This window comes from Lycorma delicatula, chromosome 3, assembly GCF_047948215.1.
Source record: "Lycorma delicatula isolate Av1 chromosome 3, ASM4794821v1, whole genome shotgun sequence".
Taxonomy (NCBI): domain Eukaryota; kingdom Metazoa; phylum Arthropoda; class Insecta; order Hemiptera; family Fulgoridae; genus Lycorma; species Lycorma delicatula.
In genome coordinates this window covers 154,836,564-154,854,834 of record NC_134457.1, presented here as the reverse complement: position 1 = coordinate 154,854,834, position 18,271 = coordinate 154,836,564, and the positions used below count along the sequence as shown (strand labels likewise).

The 18,271-nt window shown below is 30.2% G+C and overlaps 1 protein-coding gene across 5 annotated transcripts in view; it reads right to left on the bottom strand.

Moving 5' to 3' along the window:
* Mef2 (myocyte enhancer factor 2) overlaps positions 1-18,271 on the bottom strand; it is a 362,113-nt gene that overhangs the window by 36,231 nt on the left and 307,611 nt on the right. The window contains exon 1 of one of the 5 annotated variants that reach the window (XM_075360830.1): positions 13,120-13,230. The exons of the other annotated variants lie outside the window; for them this stretch is intronic. The gene's annotated coding sequence lies outside the window, so the exon portion shown is untranslated. Of the gene's footprint in view, positions 1-13,119; positions 13,231-18,271 lie in introns of those variants that run through there. 5 annotated transcript variants of the gene reach the window in all.

Below are 18,271 nucleotides of genomic sequence, written 5' to 3'. Positions count from 1 at the left end.
TCATAATTAAAAACAACTTTTTGTTTACTCATCTGTAAGCTACAATTATTTCAGCTGTTATGTCAAATTTATAAAATAAAATCTTAAATTTAGAAGTAAAAAATTACTGCTGAATTTCATTTACAATGTATAATATTTATAAGTATTTATTATCAGTAACACAATGCGATAATAAACCACAAGTGAATCAATTATACGATTGATTACTAACACACAACCAATACGGGTGACAAAGTTTAACAAATCAGCAGTCTTTGCAGTTTGACTTATTTAAACATTTTTTTTTTTCTATGAGGGTAATGGCTATTTTAACTAAAAAGAAGTATTTTATATGGATAACATAAATACGGAACTAAAAAAAAATTACGTAATTGCTATACGTAAATGATAATTTGAATTTTTACAAAACAAGTAGTATTTTTTTTTTTAAATTATTTAATTACTTTCTAATGCAATTGTTTGCATTGGTTGTGGAGATTTAAGACACTTAACAGAAGTAAAAACGATTTCTTACCAAGCAAAATCCTTGTTTTATTTTTTGTATATGTTTTTAAATAAAACCTAAAATATACATCTGTAGAACACAAATTAGTTATAAATATTTTAGAGTCTAAATTGAAAATTTATTAATAATTATTAACCGCTGATTGTAAAAAAGGTTTTACGATAAATAATTCAATAACAATAAAAAAAATAAATATCAGAGTTATTAATGAAATAAAATTTTATGTACTTCACATATAAAAAAAAGAAGAAAAAAGTGTATATGTAACTTAATAGGCGTACAAGAATGTCATTTGGTGCGACATCAGATTTTTTAAGTACATTTTTGGTATTATATAAATAAATATAATTTATTACATTTAACAATATGTATAAAAATTAAATATTAGCAATATATTTAACATTCTATGGAAGTATGTAATAATTTAATTAAGTTTAATGAAAGAAAAATTACTAAGTTTCTAATTATCACCAATGAAAACCGATAACACCAGTAGCCAAATTTTGTTCACAGTTTCTGTGCGTAAAGGTGGTTTCAACGCGTTTTCAATATATCCAACAATTTTACGCTTCTTCATGAATCACCGATTCATTTTAATTTTATCTTTACATACATACACCACTTTAGTAATAATACGAGTAAATTGCTTGTAGTAAGGATGAAATTTCCTTTTTTTTCCTACGAGGAAGTGGAATATTAAGGTACATAGAGACAGAGAAAGGGAAATCCATTAACGAATGTATATTTTATAGTATTTCACATGTAGAAAGATTTCGTGATTATGATTATAAAATATTTATTTAAAACCAATTAATAGTTAGTCACACGAAGAACTCTGGATAAGAACTTATTACTGGAGTAAAGTAAAATAACACGACTTTAGAAAAAAAACAAACTACACAATCTTTCAACTTTATAAATTTGAACCAAATTAAAAACAGAAAAAAATTTACTTCCAACTTTTACGCAACTGAAAAAAATCCCAAGATGTTGTTGAATTGAACAATTATAATTTCTTTATTAAAAAAGGCATTTTTTAAAATAAACTACACAATCTTTCAACTTTATAAATTTGAACCAAATTAAAAACAGAAAAAAATTTACTTCCAACTTTTACGCAACTGAAAAAAATCCCAAGATGTTGTTGAATTGAACAATTATAATTTCTTTATTAAAAAAGGCATTTTTTAAAATAGGCTTTAGCCCATTTAACAACGTTTTTACTTAATTTTAATTAAAATTTGCATAGAACTATATTAACTTTTAAGAAAAGCACGAGAATTTTGCATTTTCATAAAAATGAATGTAGAGAAAATATACGTAAAAGATAATATTACTACGCGTGAGATAAGATCCTCTGGAATACAGGGATAAGTTGAATTCTTGGATGAAATACAAAGTCATTAACTCTAACAACGGTTCCAATAATGAAACTTTCATAAAAAACCAAACGAACTGAAATAATGAGATCGCTTTGCAAAGTCTAAGACTTACAGTTAATCAAACCCAAAAAAAATTTCTTTTGTTTTCAAAATTTTAAATAGTCGTTATCGAAAATATTTCATAAAAAACAATTAAAACATTTTACTTTGTTATTAGAAAACAAATTATTACATTTCTCGTAGGATGATTTTTTAAAATTGTTTTTATTTCCTTTTTTTCTCATTACTGCACATGAAATATTATGAAGTTTAATTAATTCTCTTACCAAGACTGAATTAAAAAAAGAAGCTAATTCGAACAAAGAAAACAAGAAGCCGATCTCCGTGGCGGAGCGGTAGCGTCTTGGCTCTTTCATCCGGAGGTTCGGTTCGAATCCCGGTCAGGCATGGCATTTTCATACGATACAAAATTCCATTTCCACATCCAAGGACAAGCTTCAAACTTACGTGGCAAAATCATTAACTAAAGTAATTAACGAATTAAACGAAGAGACTCGGAAAAATAAAATAATGCTACACGCGCATTAATTCATGAAGTAAAACGTTTGCGAAATAGTGTTTAATAAAATAATCCGATAAAATAGTTAATTTCTTTGTGAGAAACGAAGTTTGTCGGCTTTGAAAACGTAAAGAAACCGGTAGCAGTAGTAGTGTAAGTTAAACGGCTTTGTAGTTATATTTACCAGCTAAGTGAGCATTATATATTACAAACACAGGTCAATGATTATAATATCCCTAGTACTACTTGAGGTAATCTCACTTAAGGTAACAATATTATTAAACCGTTATCATTACCTTTATTAAGGTTATTGCTATTATAAGTGATTTCAATAATTAATAATGATTCAACTAATTCTAATAAATGTAAAAATATCAAAGCTTTTATGAAAGGATAAAAGCGACACAATATGAATTTTATATGCGTATTATAAATACAATATCCATTACCATTTGTAAGTTTTAATTCATAGCTGTCCCTTATGTTATTTTCGTATTTATTTTAAATAATAAAAGCGAACCATTAATAAGATTGTATATTTATAACCATAAGATTCAAATGGCGTTTTTTTTATTAATAAAATCAGCAATTGTTAATAAAACAATACTTCAAAATTGTCTTTAAAAAAACAAAATAAAACGCATTTTATTTCTTTCAAAACAGTAAAAGATGTATTATTTACCAATAAGGAAATCTTATAAAAACACGCACTTAATCTTCTCTACGTAGCAGCACAGATAGTGCAATATAAAAAATTAATCTACGCACATCATAAAACGACCAACATTTTGTATAAATGCATAATACAAAAATTAATAATTTTTTTAAAGTAACTCAGATATAAAATATGTATTTTCAGTAAAAGATTTACATAAACAGAATAAATACCTATTTTGTGACTATAAAGAACTATTTTCAAAAAAAAACTCGTTAATATAAATTATAAAAAAATAAAGAGAAAAGTTTTAAAAAAACCGATTTATTTTTTATTTTAAAACAAACTACTTATGATGGGGCACGCGCAAAACAGAAATAAATAAATAAAAAAAAATACGATAATTAGGATTCAAAACAATGCATTTATGTACACTAGATGTAAAAATATTAACATTCAATTGTTTAAGATTATTAAAACAATGAATCGAAACGACTCAAAATTATGAAATTAGATTACAATCAATTGTGAAATATTTTAAAATACAGGAAAAACGTTCAGGATAATCTTTAAAAAAATCTATGTTTTAAACAAAGGCTTAACATGAAACGCGTGAAGGTGTTAGAACAGTATACTTTAGTCTTTACTAGACTTAAGAATAAATAACATCACATAGCAAAGAAAGAGTACGGTAAAGAAGAGGGCGAGTACGAGAAAGAAGAAAAATTAAGAGAAGGGTAGGAGAGGGTTAACCGCACGTGGGGTGCTGGTGTCGGTCGGCAAGGTCGCTCAGTGACCTCGTTCTGCTGTTATCGACCGGCACACAGCACACAAGCTCCAAGGACGGCAGGTGCCATGCCAGGCAGACTAAACCAACAGTAACTTAACCGCTGTCCGTCGGTCGGTCCGACCTGCTTCAACCCTGTACTTGTACTTGAAGCTTGTACTTGTTTCAACAAAAAAAAAATATTTTTTCCCCATAATATGGGGAAATTATATTGTTCTATGCATGAACAATATAATACAGATGTTAATAATAATTGTAATATTCGAAATAAAACGCACATAAACGAATGTAATTCAACATTTAAAAAACAAAACTAAATTTAAGTTATTCCAACAAGTAGTACCAGTACGTAGTAAATGGAAAAGACTTATTACAAATAATATAGCTTCTAAAGAACAGATACGTGAAGAGAAAAAAAGAACCTATAATGTAATATAAAAATTTGAAGAAAAGCGATCATACTTCTAAGTTATTTGTAAACTGGCTTAATTTCTTTTGATTAAAAAAAATTACCATAATTTATACTTTTCAAAATTAGAACTATTTTCTAGTTAAATATATCGTTCGTTTACGACAATAGACCGAAATGTTATGATAATTACAGCGTTAAATAATGATTATCGTTATTTAAAAATAGCTAATTAAAACATTACAAAAATAAATTACTATAATCGTATTCTCATTATCAATTAATAACTAACTATAAAAAAATGTGCAGGAATTATGTGTTTATTCAGTTAAGTAAATTACAAAGGAGTAAAACGCAAAGCAACTAACAGCTACGTAACACAATAAGCATAGCTGTGATAATACAGGGGCATCGTAATTAGCTGATCTACGCTGTACAATTTGTACGTAAAGAAAATCAACGAAAAAACCAGTCTCAAAGATCATCCAAAACGTTAAAATGTTCCACTTCCGTCTTGATAAAGTACAACAATTTTCAGTTAAATACACGAAAACGTTTTAAGCTTAACTTTTGAGAACTTATAAATGTAGCAATCAAACCTGTATTGGATATTGCCACAATTAAAAGAAATGAAATATTTTTGTCAATACTGATGACTACTTACGGAATTATTAGCATAATTCGAAACCTAAAAACAAAACACGAAAAAAATTATGACATCGCTAACTATTAATAAGACTCTTAAAGTTAAACAAAACTATATTGCCGATCATTCACTCCGTAAATCCCAAAAAAGGGTCGGGGTTTATCTGAGAAAGTAGGCATTCTGAATCGGTTCATTTAAAAACTGGGATATAAAAATTTTGAGACTGATAAAAAAAAGGAAAATGCTCACAAAACTTAAGTTTTTCATATTTGTATGAAACAGGCATCTCGAAAAAACTGTTGGTGAACAGATAGACTCGATGACGTATTTCATGTCAGACGATGGATGGTTTCATTTAACCGGCCATGGTAATTCGCTGAATACCAGGTATTTGAAGGCGAGATATCGGAGCGTCCACTTCACGATGAGAAAGTTGGTGTTTGGTGTGCCGTTTCCGGTAATCGTACAGTGGACCAAGACTGTCTATACACAAGCTTACCTAGCAATTTTCGGAGAATTCTATGCGCAATTAACTGATAATGAAAAATACAATTTCTTTCAACAAGATGTAGAGTCAACTTGTCACACATCAAACATTTCATTGAATCGCATTTATGCAGCTTTCACAAATGAACGAGCTGTCAGCAGAGGACGGTGGCCTCCACTTTCCCCAGAGTTGTCTACTTCCGATTTTTTCCTCTGGGGCTACTTAAAGGAAAGAGTTTATGCATCCAATCCCCACAATATTGATCAAATGAAGATGAACATTCAACGAGAAATCAACGCAACTGACAACGTTTTGCGTCAGACGACTTTCAATAGGATCAATCGAGCACAAAAGTGCATCGATGCCCAGGATGGTCATTTTGAACATCTTTTATAACAATAAGGTAAATAAATGCAACATTTAAATTACGTTTTATGTTTTTCTTAATTTATTCGTATCATTCTATTTTATGAATTCCAACATAACCTACCGATTCTGTAGCGGTTACGTTATGAGTTCGGTTTTATGTTGCTCACCCTGTACTTTCTGATCTAAAGCATCGTGTATATATGAGGGACATTCAATAATTAAAGAGACAAATTGATGAAGAAAAAACTGTGTATTTTTACAAAATTAGACATTTACTACTTCTCAACAGAGTCCCCACCAATAGTTTACTAAACTTGTCCCAACGATGAAGTAATTTTTTTTATACATGATGCAGTGAAGTCTTTTTCTTTCGCACAGGTGATCTGATGTGCTTCCATTCAGTGATTTGTCTTTTGAACTCTGGTTCAAAATGGTGAACCTAAGTTTCATCACACGTTAAAATCTTGCTTAGAAAAGGGTCACCTTCCTTTTCATAGCGTTCTTTCAAGTCTGTACACTCTTTGAGTCTTGTTTCCTTGTGTTGGTGCATTAACCCTTTCGGGACCCAACTTTTCTTTCTCTTTCCTGTTTAGCCTCCGGTAACTGCCGGTTAGATAATACTTCAGAGGATGATATGTATGAGTGTGAATGAAGTGTAGTCTTGTACATTCTCAGTTCGACCATACCTGAGATGTGTGGTTAATTGAAACCCAACCACCAAAGAACACCGGTATCCACGATCTAGTTTTCAAGTCCGTGTAAAAATAGCTGGCTTTACTAGGACTTGAACGCTGGAACTCTCGACTTCCAAATCAGCTGATTTGGGAAGACGCGTTCACCACTAGACCAACCCGGTGGGGACCCAACTTGCACTTGTTTTGCTGTACTTGAGCTTGTTACCGATCAGTTATGAACTATGCCAACACTTATTGCAACTGGTTTTGCTATATGTTCAACTGCAATATGTCGGTCTTTACGAATAATGTCAATGCGGGTTTCAAACGGAGGAGTAGACACTTCAACCGGCCGGCCGGCCAGGACGTTGCTCGTCAACTTAGGTTTTGAACTGTTCTACTCATTTATAAAAATTTCCGCGGTTCATACAACTTTCACCATAATGTAAAATTATTATTTTAGCCTGTTTTTCACCTTCAGAAAGCAAAAACCGGATCATTGAACGTTGTTAAACTAATGAGAAAACTTCAAGCGGACACGCCATCGTTAAATGCAATATTAAAGTTATAAACAAACAATTTTTATCCGGAAAAATGTCTAGAGTAGCAGTTTATTAGAAGACTTGCTTAATTTCTTTTGATTAAACAAAATTACCATAATTTATACTTGTAAAAATTCGAACGTTTTTTATGAATATAAAAATTATCAAAATAGTAATTCTTTTAAATACTCGTATACTACTTTTTAGTTAAATATACTTTTCAATATATTTATTTATTAATAATCAGATGTCATAAGCAGTTCTAGTGCTAGGTAAATCTTTGTGAGATGGTTTGAAAGATTTCGTAAATCAAATCTAATTTCTACTTCATTGTAAAAAAAACAACAAATATTAAGTAAAAATCTAACATAAACATATATTATTACATTATGTTCATTATCTTCTTTGGCCACCTGTACAGCCTTCCATACGTCACACACTATCAAAAGGACGGGCGAAATTTTCCTTAAGAAAACCTACCTCTATATAATCGTACAATTCTAAAGTATCTGGAGAAAAAACAATTAGTGGCAACATAATATGAATTAGTCAATCGCACATAAGAAAATCTATATTTAAGGAATATTCACTACTAAGCATATCTACAAAAATGACTTATTTCTACTCTTAAACCACTAAAATTTTTTTGACAAAATCAGACATTAATACAGAGGACTTATACCATACTAATTTTTTTTTTATATAAACAATTAAAAAAACTTTTAGTAAATGAAATTCTCAGCGATAAACCCCAACAAAATTCACACGATTAATTCATAATTAAAGTTAATTATATTCATAAACTTAAAACGTAAAATAAAAATCAACTTAAAAAGAGAGATGAGCAACGCTAAGTTGAGTAAAAGAGGTCAGGTCAACCGAGGCGAATCGAGTTCTGTTCGGTTCCTGGCCCCGGCTTATCCTAAACATCATCACTAGAGCTCGGAGTTGCCGCCCGCTCGCCTCGATCCCTCTTCCCACCGCCGCCTCTACCCTTAGCTACAGAGGTACATGGCATGCTATACGATACAGACACCCGACGTGGAATAGAAAACAAGGAACGATAGACAGTAAGACAGACAGGCAAGCAGGCGAACGGGAATCAAATTGCTAACAGACAGAACAAAACATTAAGCGAAGTTTCAACAGAAAGTTTAACTGTAGAGCTTCCACCTACATAACTGAAATTTTTAAACCGTAACAAAGCAATTTTATAAATATCTAATTATATTAAGAATAATTAATTGTGAAAACGAATATGAAGCCCGCAAATAAACCAAATCAAACCTCGGTAAAGCAATAATGTAAAAGCAAAAATCTTGATTAGAGATAGTTAGTTCCACGCCAGCTGATGACGGGAAGAAAATGAAGTCTAACAGGTATCTTAGTATTCAATGGGCTATAAAAACTAAAACAGTATAATTAAAACCATAAAAAATGCAATAATTTAAAAACTAAACTTATTGTGTAAACTTATTTTAAAATACATTAAATTTTCTATAATTATAACAATATTATTTTTTCCTAAACTTAACCAAATTACAAATTTTTACACAATAATAAGCGATACACTCGATTTCACCCGGGTCGTGTTTCGCTTCCCTAACGAGGCGTCTCCGAGAAACGGTGTGATGCAGCTCAGCCGAATTTTAAATCAACGAAAAATCATTCAGATGCATTCATATTAAAGCTATTTAGATCGTCTGACCGATCATTAGTCACGTTTTGAGTAGACTGGCCGGTAAAATTGGCTGTAGGCCGAAATAAACATCAAACAGAAATCTATGAAAAGCACAATTTTCATAATAGCAGCGACTGATGTGTACGTAGAAATAGCTAGCTGTATCGTTAAAGACAAAAACAACTAGGAAAATATTGTTTAAATATTAATAATTCCTGTAACGTACGAAAAAGTCGAATGAAATAAACGAACTGTAACGTATGAATTTTAAACATAATCTTGAATACGATCAATACAATAGGTACGCAAATTCAATTGTAACATTATTTTTCATCTGTCTCTGATGCCCGTACTCACAAACTCAATTTTCAAACGTAAAGTCCAACTCAAATAAGAGATAACGTAAATTGTCATACGATTGACTAGTGCGAAGTTAACTAGGTTAACTAAGATATAGATCTCAACCTAAGTTCAGATCTATATCGAATTAAACTTCAGCCCGTGATTCTTGAACATCTTTACACATATTCACTTTTAGAAATTTCAGCGAACGTATAATAAGAAGAAAATAAAATAAAAACTCTCACGAATCGATTTTACTTTTTTTTATCAGAGCACCAACACTCGTATATCCTGCGCCATCTTCTCGCGCAGATTTAAACTGTAACCGAACAGATAAGATACTTGAAATTTTCAACAAACATTTGTACAAAATAAGCTTGAAGCGACTGTTTACATTGCTCAGCATAGGTTTTTTACTACCGATCCAATCTTAATTTATTCAAGCGGTGTTTAAAACGGACTTTTAGGTACAGATTTCATAAATAACAAACAAAAACATAAAAATTAGAACATCACGCTATAAACAATTCCGCACTAAATGTTTACTGTAGAAAGCAGTAGTGAAAATCAGAAACGTTTCAGGACATTATATATTAAAAATAATATGAATTCCTTTACGTGAGGGTAACTTAAATAACATAAACAAGTTTTTACATTTTTTGACGAAATCAGAAGTTAATACACGGGACTTATACCTAATTAATTTTTTTTTAAATTAAAAATTAAAAAGAACTTTTCATATTGTAATTCTCAGCGATAAACCGCAACAAAATTCGCAAGATTGATCTATAATTAAAGTTAATTGTATTCATATACTTAAGAGGTATAAGATAATAAAAAATCAACTTTAAAAGAGAGATGAGCAACGCACATTCATTCAACGCCCTGCATCTACCCGTCTATATCTACTATTAATTATACCTACAATTAGTATAACAAACGAATACTTCAAGGTACGATTCCGATCATAAACACTATTTTAATTTTAAATTATTCACTAAAAAACTGAATTTAATGGTAATTAGTTTCAGGGTAACTGATATTCTAATCTTCTCTAAAGGAGTAGTCCTGTGGGTAATAAGACTTAAAAAATCAAAGCGTAACAAAAAAAAAAAAAAGAAAAGAAGACTAATGAAATCCGTTCAGCCCTTAGCGGGTCTGATAAGACTTGTTTACCTCTTCAATGTTAAATAAATACAAAATTCAGGCTAAAACACGACAATAAATTAAATTCAACGAATATTTTAAAAACCGTTCTGAATTACACCAATTATTTTATTATATTTCTTTTTGTTTTAAGAACAATATTGTTTTCTGCCCGTAGTTAATTTCACGAACGTAATTATCGGAAAGATCTTGTTGACTTTTTTTAATACAAAATCAATACCTACTTCTGTTATTAATGAATTAATTAACTATGTAGTAAGAGTAAAGAGATGTTTTAGGCAAACATAAAATCCCATTTAAAATGGGTTTATATTAAATTGGGATGGAATGTACTAGTTATAATTTACTAGTCGATAACACACAACTAGTAAACAAGATAATAATCGATAGTACGCTAAAACTGAAGTATCTTTACTAACAAAATTTGTAGAGATTTTTACTCCCGAGATGAAATCAGAAAAAGTACGCTAAAACTTTTATAAGATTCCATACGACTTTTTACAATTTCTCGACAAGATTTCCTAATTCAATAAATTATATCGTACGATTATAGGAAAGAAAAAAAGTTAATTTTTACATCAAATAATGAAAAGCGAAGATCTCATTAACTAGAAAAAAAATTATTGTCTTAAAATTAAAATATCAAATGTAAATTTAAAATTTAACTGAAAAACAAATATGGGAAACTAGGGTACAAACATTTTCAAATAAACCAAGCCGTCAGAGTATGTAAATCACATGAAATCAAGATCAGTTTAAAATATATATATAAAATGGCATCCATTCTGCGATTCCACCACTTTTTTTTATCCAATTCACTCATATTTGCATGAAACTTAATCAACGTCAATTTCGGTGGAGAAATGCATTTTTGATTGTAGAAATCCAGTTTCGATCAGAAAAACAGGTAATTTTTCGTTTCTCCCCCCCAAAAGTTTGCAATTTTTTCACCTTGAAATAATTCAAAGCAGTAGGAAATATTGATAATAATAATAACAGTAACCAGGTTAGAGAAATAACCCAATGATCCGATATAACCATTTATTTATTTTATAAATATAATCTAACTAAACATAACCTACGCTCGCTAACCTTGACCAATTAACAATAATTCTTTGTAAATAATAAATAATTGCAATAATTACTGAAAATAACCTACGCAAATAATTAATTTTCAAAAACAACTCGATCACTCAATGGATAGAACGAAACAATGTCTTTCAAAATTTGGTCGAAATAGTCCTCATCCCGTCTACAACGCCACATGAATTCACATAAGTATGAATCATAGTACGGTGAGTACCCGATTTACATGCAACGGCTTCTCCATCTCAAAATGAAGTGTATATAATATTTTAAGCGTTTCCCAACGATTCATAATAAAAAAAATATTAAACAAATTGAGGGGGGAAACAGAAAAGTACCGTAAAATTTACAGGACCCTGGTAACGATACTCGTGAACGGTTAAACCTTAAAGTTGTGTTACAAGAACTAGTTAAATACAACTAATAATTCGACAGAAAAAAATATATTTTGTTAAGAAATTAAAATGAAATTACGCCTCGAAAAGCTCTTCAGGATGAGGCTACTGCCTAAACGTTGTTATATAGGAAGATTCAAAATTCTCAGATCGAATAGGTTTTTTGAAATTTTTATCCTTTGCAAGATATATTCTGCGATACAACCACAAAACTGTTTCAATAATCGGGGACCGTTCCAGTGATACTGAATAATTAATTGCTTAATACATTTTTACGAGTATACCTCGTAAAGCCGAAAACTATATTATTTATGAAAAACATAAAGTTATTTTGAATTTCACATAGATTTCAAAAATCTTGTCCAAAAACCGTGTGGAAATCAGGGATCATACCGCCTAACATTCAGATGAAAATTATATTTTTAACAAAAGCAATAGATTTATTTTTTTATATATCTCTTGTTAGAAGAAAAAAAAAAAAAAACTGTTTAATAACCGACCGTAATTTCTAATTGCACGAGAACAGTTAAAATCAACGCACATGTTATTTGCCTGACGTAATCGTCCGCGGTAGTAGTAAATTACTATAAATAGTTTCTAATCACGACAAATACAAATAATCCACGACTTTTTAAAACAATAAAATTACCACAATTCAGGTAGAGGATGGTGTAAACAAATCAAAATTTATAACGATAGCAGTTTTTTAAGCGTAAACATTTTTAATTTTATGTTTTATTTTCAATAAAATTTTTTAATCAAAATCGCATTTTTAAGATAATTAATATAAATATGTGAGTAGAAAGGATATCTGAAAAAGAAGATATCTATTTTGTTCTTGAAAATTAATGCAAAATGAATTACAACCCTAACTTCATAAATGTTATATACATTTCCAATATACACACGATGCCAGTAAGGTACTAGTAAACAGTAATCAAATAAAAATTTCAAGAGTTAATCAGCGATTCCAAAAAAAAATAATGAAACAAAAAATAGTTGATAGCAACTGTTCATATCGTTATTTAATCTTAAAAAATAAACAAAAACGATCACAACAACAATTAGATCCGTTGCAACACCTACCGCAAAAATTAATTAAAAAATATGAACATAATGATAAACTGTAATAATTCTTTTTAAACAAAAAACAATAAATTTTAATAAAAATATTTAATGTATTTTAAACTCACAATATCATCCTAGAAAGTTATAAAACTACACACCCACTATTTACATAAAAGTACATTAATTATCTCGACTAAACTGAAATCTAATTAACAAAACTAACAAAAACATAATACATAATTCTGTTGTTAAACGACAATGAAAAAAATATTATTCTACAACAGTTAACAATACATACAAAGTAATTTAACTGCGATTGTAATTAATGAAAAGAATTATATATATATAAAAAAACAATTATTTACCTTTAAAATTTTCATAAGAAAATTTATTTGCTAGCGAATCACAACCATAAACGAGAATATGTTTTAAGTTATATCACAGTAAGGAGAAAAGAGAAACACCAGAGAGAGAACTGACCGCCTACGCACGCCAAGGCCTACTGACACAGTCCAAAACAGTACATACTGCTATTGGTCGATACCGCCTGTGACGTTAGCGCTTGACGACCAATCCTAGTCGAGTACATCTCTTGCCTCTCTATCCCCACGTTCCCTTATGCGAGTGAACCGGGTTTCCCCCCCCCCCCCAAACAAACGCATACACAGTCGCGTTTCATATACCTTGAATCTTTCACGCCGGCTTGCTCGTTCAATCCCTCACACAAATTACCTCTTTTTCATTTACTTACATAAAATATAATAAATAATACGTAATGCACGTATTTACTATTATTTTCTTTAAAATAAGTCCATCCGCATCAAAATTAATTTATTACCTTAACCGGAAAGTTTAATGACAAACTTGAAACTTAGAAACTATATAACTTCTGTAAAACATTCAACGTAACCCACGCATAAGTTTTATGAATGAAAATGTTTATATGGAAATACACCGCTCTGAATTTTTCATTCATAATAAAATGAATTAAAATCGGAAAATAATAATCTCACCCCGTTTCTTTACACAAAAGTTAATTGAAACAGTTTATTAAAATATATTCGTTAGAGTTTACGAAAAAGAGAAAAAATAATGATGTTCAATCATAAGGTAATGATTTTAAATGTATAAGTATGGAGATAAATTAAGGAATTTTTTTTTATAAATGAAAAAAGTTCTGTAATATTTTCTGGCAAATCTAAGATCCCCGAAGTAAAATCGTTTTTTCAAGAATAAACAATACAAAATTAAAATCTGCTGTATTTACATAATATTATAATTAATATGTACACACAAAAATCTTATCCAAGAATTAAAAAGATAACACTCTATTGTTAATATTTCTAATAATGTACCTTATCAAGTATCATAAATCTTACGTCACAGCAGAAAAAAATACTGACGATCGATATGCAATTTTTACTATTCCAATTCAGCCTCAGTACAAATGATGCACAAAGCTGACGAAACTAACAACTTCGTATTGCAGTTATAGTGAAAATTACAGAAATCTTATTACAAAATAGAAAGCACTTCATATACAGGGATGACTATACAACCGAAGCTTAATCGATCTTATCTTCGGTCCAGTTCACTGTAACGACGATAATCAAAGAAACATCATTTCATCTTTGTAAAATCAACTACACCGGCCTAATAAATAACCAGATACTTTTTTTAAATAATTTGCAATTGCACAACAAAACAGGATTTTGTGAAAAAAAATTTTTCCCAAAAATAAAATCACCGAAATATTTAAAAGAATTTCTGGTCAAATTTAAAAAAAAAACTTAATATATATATAAAATAAATAATCAAGATATAAATATTAAAAATTAAACAAGACTGCCAAAAAAACCTCAGGTTCAACCAAGAACTCAGGCCACCCTGGTAAAGGAGACTTAGAGGTAAAGGAGAAAATTGGCCACTCACAAGGGGCGAGACCCGCATTGTCGGACCATGTGGGAGTTCCTTGATGCGACTGCTTTGTTCAACCGACATCAGAAGTTTGCCTAAGGGAAAAGACTCATACCGCGCTGCTGTAGGAAGCTAGCCGAGAGATATAACTGGCTACCAGCCAGATTAAGGCTCCAAGCGATTTAATGGTGGACAGGTACTCGCTGGCATTCAGCGGCCTAGGCGTGGCAGCGAATTGCTGTCTTTAACGAAATAAATTTAATTACTGATAGTCATATATGTTTATTAGTTGACGGGGTGCGCTTACCCATTTTAGTGGTATATGACAAGTGGGCGGTAGGACACGCAAGCGAGTGGTGGATGGTACCACGCTTTTAAGTTGGGTCTAGCAGCTAGGTAGGACACTGGTCGCTAAACTGTTTTGAGGCTCAGTAGCCGTGGCACAGACAATCGGTCTTATGCTTTAGGGCGACTTTATGGAGTGGTGCCGGGTGAAATACCAAGCAAACTAATAGCCTACGTCACTTCCGGTAACGGAAGGTCTTCAACGCATCTACAGGGTTTAAATGTACGACTAGGGTCATACATCTACATCGGTTCAGCCGTTGAGCTGCTAAGTTGGAACGTACGTACACACATACACCCTAAATACATTACAATCCTTTCTGGGCAGTCGTGTAATAAATAAAAAACGCACTTTTACGCCGACTTATATATTACTCTTTGTATCTTATGATGAGATTAAATATCAATCAAGTTCAGTATATCTTATTTTTAAATACAAAGCAAAAATTACAAATTATAAATAAATTTACATTTTTACTTCCTTGTACGAAGTAAAGAAAGTATTGTAATCGCGAAAAATTTCGGTTTTCAGATTTCAACGGAGATTTCAATTTTGACTAATTTCGTCGTGACGTCTGTTATGTACATATGTATCTCCGCATAACTCAAAAATGATTAGCTATATAATGTTAAAATTTTAGATTTAGGACTGTTGTAACATCTGCTTGTGCACCTCCCCTTTTGATTGCAATCGACTTGAGTAAAAATGTCAAAAAAAAGCCCAAAATCTAAAAAGCTGGATTTTGGACTTTTTCTTATCTGCAGTAATAATCTCTCATTGAAAGCTTTTTAACGATCATCTATCATAAATGGTACTTATTATCATTGGTTCCAGAGTTACAGCCAAATAAAATTTTAATTAATGAAGTATTTGGATCTTACAAGGGAAGGCACTTCGCTTCGAATCCGATTACATTTCCTTTTTTTTTAACTTTTTTTTTTAATTTAAATATATTGATTTATTAATAATTATTAACCTCTGATTGTAAAAAAGGTTTTACGATAAATAATAATTTTAAAATAACAATAAAAATAAAATAAAAAAGATCAGAAATTATTAGTGAAAACATGTTATGTACTTTTAATTTAAAATAAAAGTGTATATGTAATTTAACAGGCGTACAAGGAAATCATGTGTTGTCAACATCAGATTTTTTAAAAATGTGTTTAAAAACACATGGACGCTTTAATTCGACTACATTTGCAGGAATAATTTCAACAAAACGTTATGTAATCTATACAGAATATCTATTAATGTATTTTGAAAGGGAAGTAACACTGATAAATGATCCAATGTTTATTTACAAATCTAGCTGATTTCGTAGTCAAAGGTTCAATTTTACAAACTTCAACCACAAACGATTATGATATTGTTATTACAGACATATATGAAAGTTACGCAGATTACTTAAGATGGTATAATATTAAGTATTAATGTAGTCCATAAAACAAATTCAATTCCTCATACCGATGCAACAATTTTTCCAAAAAGCATAAGCATTTTTAATAACTATTAGAACTCACCTGACATTCTTGACGTGATTTATACAATATAATATGACGTAAATTTATGTTCTGATTATTAGTATACACTACTACTTAGGTTATTTATTGGGATTTGTATATACGCCTACAAATATAAGTGTATTCATACCACGAACTTATAACTTTTATTATCAAATTTTTCTCTATATAATATAGCACAACGGAAAAACCTGAGATCAGACAAAATTTGTTTAAAATATTTGTAGAAATTAATAAAAAAGAAACGATTTTGATGAATATGCTCCACTTAAATTGAAAACTTTGTCAATGTATTCGCTGAATGATTATAGGGAAAAAGTAATAGAAGTAAAGTTATAAAAAAAATTTGTAGCAAAGTTTCAAAAGTGTATACAGTTCAGCATCTACGCTGTTCGAGAAAGCTTTTTCTCATCTCCGTTTAGCAAAACCTTTTTTGTTAACATTTACTCGCCACCAGCGATATGTTTTAGCGAAAATATTTTTGTTAGAGAAAAAAAATTCCGAAAAAAGGAATTTGCTTACATGGAGTTTTTAAAAATTGCAGTCGCGGTATGGATTTTTGAACATTACAGGAATAATTATAGTGAATAAAATAATTTTTGGAAATTTTGACAATCTCCCTTTTTAGTAGTAAATCGTAAGAAAACTGATGAGAATCTATGCGTAATTATTCAGGGTAATTTAATTATTACTTACGTAACTTTTTTTTAATCGACATTTAAGTTCAGTACGAAAGGATTTTAATACTCAAAAGTCATCATTATCATCACCAAACAAAAATTAGGTCGTCTAACCTGTTCTAACAAAAATGACGTCGTGGTCAAAGTAGTAAGCTGAAGTTTAGGAATTTTTACGTCGCACAACCTGACTAAATGTTCTCGCCGAAATGTATGCAATATTACGCTTTGGGCCTGAAACAGGATACTTTGGATTCGCTTATTAATTATAAAATATAACAATAAAATTCATAATAATTGCCTAGTGAACAAAAAACATTACAATTTGAAAGACAGGGAGTAGGAAATTCCACTAAATCAATGGAGTAAAAATCGATACTGTCCGTTACAGAAAATAAAACTGCAAGTCTAATGAAAAACAGCCATCGTTTTATTGTTTTGTAAAATTATATTACCTGACAAGTGTCATCCGCATCATTTCCGCCCTTGTATTTCTCGTAACATCTGGCCAATTAGTAAATACAATAAGTATGAAATATTTAAACCTATCGTAGTGAAAGTTTTATAATAATACAATAAGAACCAACCCTAACGCTCAGAGCCTGACACAATTACGTCTTGGTTTTCCCCGTAGCCAGTCAACATTCCAAAGGGCGAGTTGTTAAGAATGTCAAAACTATTGTAGTGGGGATTAACATACGCACAATAATAATTCAGCAAAAGGCTCTAACAAAAGAGTTAATAAAATTATTACCAATCTGCTTAGAATTTTGAACAAGATGACATTTAAAACTTTCTCTTATTAATTATGAATTTTATTAATTACTGTGACACTTTGAAATAATTACATTATTACAATGACTACATAATAATACTAATTATCTAAAATAATGCCGGGAATTGATACTTTCATTTAATTTAGATTAATAGTAATCAATCTGTGTTTTGGATAACCGATTTTTAAAAAATCCAATGTACACCTAAAAAACTAAATTCACGGGTGCAGTTTAGCTATGTAACAGTACTGCATGAGTTAACCAATTTTTACTTCAAT